Source organism: Anastrepha obliqua, chromosome 1 (assembly GCF_027943255.1).
Source record: "Anastrepha obliqua isolate idAnaObli1 chromosome 1, idAnaObli1_1.0, whole genome shotgun sequence".
Classification (NCBI taxonomy): Eukaryota; Metazoa; Arthropoda; class Insecta; order Diptera; family Tephritidae; genus Anastrepha; species Anastrepha obliqua.
This window is the reverse complement of record NC_072892.1, coordinates 116,392,679-116,399,503: the sequence shown is the minus strand read 5'-3', so window position 1 is coordinate 116,399,503 and position 6,825 is coordinate 116,392,679.

Below are 6,825 nucleotides of genomic sequence, written 5' to 3'. Positions count from 1 at the left end.
ATTAATTAAGAAACTTTTTAGCGAAAATTTTAATGTGTCATCAATGCGTCACTTATGCTTTTAACGGTTTAGAAAATTGATAACTAACGAATAAGACATAAACAAATTTGCAGCAGAAGTACCTATTCATACATATACTCGTATAAATAAATACATGCATATAATATTTACCTACGATGTCAATTTACTGAATGATTATGACATGAAGCTGAAGAAGCAAGCGACGTCAGAATCGATTGCGCTACATCGCTAGTTTCCGGTATTGTTTTGAGTTTGAATGCTTTCTACGAGCTTCAAAAGGTACCAAAAAATGTACAAGAGAATTAAAAAAAAATCGTACCAGACATATTGATTTAACAGAAACATAAATAACAATTTTTCTACAAAAATAATGATTCACCTCTAGACCAACTTTGTTTATGTGCAGTTGGATCCTCTTCGCACGGCTCTTTGTGTATTGTACCATAATTTCATACATACCGCCAGGACGCAAACCGGCTTCACCATGACAATGCGAGCTCTCATGTACCACATAGGAGAGTTTTTAAGCATTTAAACGATCGAATTAATGGGTCATCCACTTTACAGCCGTGATTTGGCACCACGGTCAACGTTTGTCAACCGTGCGTTTTGGAGGTATCCACTTCTGAGTGACTCAAGTGCTTTGAAAACTGATTCAAGCGAATGCAGAAGTGTATTTGTATAGTATTTTCATGTATTGAAATAATGAAAATATTTTGAATAAGAATAAAGCCATTTTCGTTATTATTATATTTTGTTTTCATTATTATTTGAAGGTGCTTTCATTTTTTTTCCTTGGTCACTCCTCCCGGGAGACAAGACTTGTCTTGCGTTGGTTTCGTTAATCTATTTGATTTCTGACAGGGTAGGTGATTAGCCTGCGGCTACCAGTCCTAAATAGTGGAAATGCCCACCTGTCGTTGATTAGGAACAAGGCGCTATTAAATTTGGAATAATGCGAGGACCGTGCTTTACGTGGGATTCAAACGCACAACCTCTGGAATAACGGGATAGTGCACTAGGTACGCTAGACTACCGAGGCACAAGTAAAAAGGCAACCCTCTGTAAAAATGTTGAAGTCACAAAACTGTTTTTTTTTTCAAGTTTTCGCCCATTAATGAAATCAACTCGTCCAATACTCTGACATATTCTCGGCAAAATTATGGAAAATCGATTTGAATCGCAGTTGACGAGTTTACATCATATCTATTAGGAATACAAAGGGTTTTGTGGCGCCTGATGAAGTCATCTTCTGGGCTTGTATAATTTTTTCCCCCAAATAAAACCAAACTCTATTAATTATTAATTTTTGTCTTTCTCATTACCTGCATTGTACCGTTGTTTTTAAAGTTCTGTAAGACTTTTTATGTTAAATAGGAGTTCTTCGAAATATTTTTGTGGTCAAAGATGGTCAGTTGTTAAGAGTAAAGGTGTGAGTTGAGTTTTTGGACCGGTGTGAGCAGAACTTAGGGAATTATTCTTTTATAATCCAACCAAATACACATTACGGCTCCCTACATAGGTCGTTAATCTGGGTTTAATAATAATTTTACCCATTTTTCATCAGCAGTTACCATTCACTACGAAAGTGGGTCGACATTCATTACGTTTTACCAAAGAATCGCAAATGTCAATCTGGTCCAAAAGTTGATTTGCATCAATTCATTTACCATCAATATTAATCGTAATTTTCTTCTTCCTTCATTTTCTGACTAATCTTAATTTCCTGGGCAATGAAATAGGTTATAACAGGCCGAGTAATTTCTTCGATTTTCACATTTTCAACAATCGGCCATGTAGAGTTTGTCTCACCTTCCACGTCCACATTACCAGAACGAAATCGTTGTAATCATGGATGATAGATTATCAGGTATGGTCAATCGAAGCAAAATTGTGAGAGTAACTTCGGCTGCCCCGTCACCAGGTTGGTTGGTTTGCCATGTACTCGCCAGCAAAATTCTGCACGCTCATTTCACACATATTTATTCACACGCTCGTCCAATCAGTCGTTGTTCAAATGGCAACAAAGTAACATTAGCCTGTACTATTCTTTTTTTTTTGTATATCACTAACCCAATTTTAGTTTTTTCATAAACAAACCGCTATCATGATCTCGGTTACGTCAGCCAATCAGCTAATTCCTTCAAAATTGCTGAGAGCCGCTCAATAGTCTGATGTTGTCAGCCCCTTAGCCTTCTGTACATCGTCCCACCGCCCTTCTGTAGCATTTGCTGCTACACTGGCCGCCTTTTTTTCCAGTCTTTTTTGGCCGCTTGCCAATTTTTCCCTTCACCAACATTTTACAACACTGTAACATAAAACTATTAACGAACTTTCTCTGAAGCATAAAATCACCTTCAAATCGTCTTATATAAGGTTGTCAAAAAAGTCTTGCGGTATTTTTATTGAATTTTCAATTGTTCATAAAATTGGTTATAATAATGCGATTTAAGTCAAATATGCGCCGTTTTGTTCGATGACGAGTTCCCAACGAGATGCCGACTTCATAATGCCCCTCTTATAGAAGCTCACTTCCCTATTGTCAAAAAACTCGGAGAGCCAATTTTCACAGGACTCTCTTGAGGACAACTTCCGACAACCAAGCTCGTTCGCCATGGACAGAAATAGGTGGGAATCACTTGGTGCGAGATCCGGACTATACGGTGGATGCAAAAGAACCTCCCATTCGAGCTCCCGGAGCTTCTGGCGCGTCACCAAAGATGTGTGTGGCCTGGCGTTGTCCTGATGGAAGACAATTCGGCCTCTGTTGATCAAAGATGGCCTCTTCTGCATGAGTGCTGCATTCAAGGGGTCCAGTTGTTGGCAGTACAGGTCCGAATTGAGCGTTTGGCCATAGGGGAGCAACTCATAGTGGATGATTCCCTGCCAATCCCACCAAACACACAGAAGAACCTTCCTGGCCGTCAATTCAGGCTTGGCCACCGTCTGGGCAGCTTCACCGCTTTTCGACCACGACCTTTTGCGCCTCACGTTAACGTAAGTGACCCACTTTTCATCGCCAGTCACCATCCGCTTCAAAAACGGGTCGACTTTGTTGCGATTCAGAAGCGATTCGCATGCATCCATATGGGCAAAAATGTTTTTTTGCGTCAAGTCGTGTGGCACCCATACATCGAGCTTCTTTTTGAATCCAAGCTTCTTCAAATGGTTTATAACGGTTTGATGACTCATGCCCAGCTCTTGGCCGATGCTACGGCTGCTACTATGCCGGTCTCTTTCGATCAATTCAGCGATTTTATCGCAATTTTTGACGACAGGCCTTCCGGGCCGTGGCGCATCTTCGATCACCTCTGCACCAGAACGAAAACGTTGAAACCATCGTTGTGCGGTGGAAATGGAAACTGTATCGGGTCCATAAACTGCACAAATTTTATTGGCAGCATGAGATGCATTTTTGCCTTTATCATAGTAGTACTGTAAAATATGCCGTATTTTCTCTTTATTTTGCTCCATGTTTGCGACGCTATAACTCACGAACGACTAAAAGCAAACAACAATTAATCAAACACGTGTTAGCACGTGAAAAGAGCTTTCCAAAAAGCTCTAGCGTGAATCGATGCGACGTATACAACTAGAACTACGCGCTTGCAAAGACAAGCTTGCGGAAATACCGCAAGACGTTTTTGCCAACCTTATATGTAGTATATCCGAAGAGTTACATATGTGATATATAGCTCACTTGAGGCATCTAGTGGAAAACGGTCAGAACTGTTTACCTCACTTCATAAATCACACAGAACAAATCGTAAGTGTCTAGAAAATCATATTCACGTAAACAAAAAGAATTGTCTCCTAGTAAGTGTTACAAATGATCAAGTTTTGGTGTTCATGTATCCAAAAAACTTGCAAAGTAGGAGAAGTTGAGAAAGCAAAATCACATTTCATTTTGAGGGCAAGTTGCAAATTTATACTGGATGAATTTTTACTTGTAAGAATTTGCAAGTGAGAAAGTCAAATAAAGATATTTACGAGTTACATATATAGGAAAATAAAATAAAATGAAAAGTTAGGTAGCTGGTGTTAAGTCTATGCCGTCTTCTAAATCGCTGATCTCAATGACAGTTCCAAGACAGCCTTTGGGTAAATTGACCTTTTTTCTTTAAATATTTCTGTTTATTAGTTGATTGAAAAATATTGAAAACTGTTTTGTCATGCAACAAAAGCCTTTTTAAAACTATGATATGGGTAAAGCAGTTGATATGGGCAAAGTAGCCTGGATCTACCCATTTTTTGCGTATACTTAGTTTCTAGGCTATGACGTGGCGCGATTCGATACTTTTGGTCTCAAATCTCTTAACCATGCATTTTATTTGCTTTATTTTTCTAATTTTGTACGAGGTAGCTCAACTGAAACAAATTTTACTTTTTGTGATTTTTCACGCCAACAATTTAATCAGCTTTAACTTAAACTTGCAAATTGTTACTAGTTTTGCGTTTATGTACTTTCTTTGACATTTTCCTCTTTGAGAACGAATTCTAGAATAATTAAGTTATTGGCAAATTACTGCATAATTTATACATGAACAAATCTATTACCTGCCGAGGGGCGACTGCTTTTACAAAAATTTGTTTCTACTATTTGGTTTTCCATGTCCGCGACTTTAAATTTTTGCACTAAAAACTCGTCAGCAAAAAGCACTATTTCACGAGTAAATTGTGCATTTGTTCCCCAATTAGTATTGTTGCACACATATATGGGCCTAATGCCAGGCAAAACGTGAGAATTTTGCATTGTAGATGGTTGTAAACACCCAAAAAGATTTTATTCCACATTTTTCCTACACTTTAACTTAAAAAAAGAGTTATACAAGGTGAAGTCCGAAATAAATAAGACCAAGCTAAAATAGAAATGACAGTAACTTTGATCTGATAACTTCGAGTATTATGAAAAATAGTTCCCTCTAGTCTCGATACATTGTTTTGTGCAATCTAAAAGCTTTTCGAAGGAGTGTTTCCGGTCATTGACCGGAATGTCCTTTTGGATGGCCTCTACGGACGCAAAACGTTTTCCTTTTATGGCCAAATGCAATTTTCCGAATAGGTAGAAATCACAGGGAGCAATATCAGCCGAATACGGTGAGTGATTGATAGTTAAAATGCAATTTCTAGTGAAAAAGTCAGTCTCAAGAGTGGATCGATGAGATGGTGCATTATCATGCAATAAGCGCCAGCTCCCTCCTTCGTGGTATTCAGGGCGAATTCGATGAATGCGATGCAGCCAACGGTAAGATAGAAAATTGCATTGACAGTTTGGGCCTTTGGCATGAACTTCTTGTGGACAATTCCCTTGGAATCGTAAAAACAAGTGATCATCGAGTTGACTTTTGACTTCTCCAAACGCGATTTTTTGGGAGGGGGCTCGTCTGGAGCCTTGCATTCGGCACTTTCACGCTTAGTTGCAGGTGCATATTAGAAACACCATATTTCATCACCAGTTACAATGTTATAAATGAAGTTCTCGTCTTTTCTCGCCTCTTTTATGAGGTCTTTCGAATGTTGAATTCTGAGCAATTTTTGGTCCTCAGTTAACTTGTGCGGAATGAAACGTGCACGGACCTCTCGTAACTCCAAATGATCAGTTAAAATGCAATAATTCGATGTTTTGGAAATATTCAACTCCGATTCCGTGAATTTCAACGATGGTTGCGGCTCATTTTTGTCAAATTTACGAACGATTTCGATGGCGTTTTCGGTAGTTACTGATTTTGTTCATTGTCATTTATGTCCTCACAACCATCTCTGGAACGTGTAAACCACTCATGAACTTTGGCACGAGATAGACAATCATCGCCATAAACTTTTCTCATCAATTCAAATGTTTCGGTAAACGTTTTACCGATTTTAAAACAAAATGTGATATTAGCTCTTTGTTCGAAACTCATTTTTGTACCGATGACACAAACTTACTGACACTTTAGATACAATAACTTCGCTTCCCCTGAATCGAATGTCTCCAAGCTTCCATTGGAAGTCAGAGGAATGTGGCTTCCAACGCACTAACTCATTAAAAAGATGGCGCCATAAAAAACATTTTTATGACGCCAGTCTGTTTTATTTTGGATATCACGCATCCATATCAACTTAAAATACGCCGCATCGTGAGATTAAGGATTGGCATTCACTCACTTCAAAAACAGGTATATCAGTCAAAACGTTGAGTAGTACAATCTCTCAAAGTTTCTGCCATTTAGACTTTAGCGCAAACTGCCGGTATCTCAATTTGTGTGATAAGATGCAACCATGATATGGAGGAATAACTTGGCCAGACACCTTTCAAGGATGTAGGCGCCAGTTAGTTTCTGTTATTACATGATTTCGCAAATCAGAAAGGTAGACTCGGCTGTCATATACTCTTAACTATTTTTCAATTCATATTTATTATATTTTGCATGTATTTTATTTTAGTTCCATTTATTTATTTTGAAACTAAATCGGTTGAAGTACATACATATATAGGGTGGGCCATGTAAAATTTGCTTTTTGAATCGGCTATAAAAAAAAAACTAATCAATATTTTTTCAAACTTGAATCGTTTCGAATTCGATCAACCCAATTTTTAAGCACATTTTCGATTGTTTGGGCTCCAATTTCATGAATGGCAACTTCGATTTCGTGTTTTAAAGCATCACCATCCATAGACGGTTCGCATAGCATTTGTCCTTAACGGTTCCGTACAAAAAGAGGCGGCCAATAGATATCGGAATTTCTGCTGATTATTCGGTTTTCGAAAACGGTAGCCAAAAGTTCGAGTGTAACTTTGGCAGTGTGACAAGTTGCACCGTT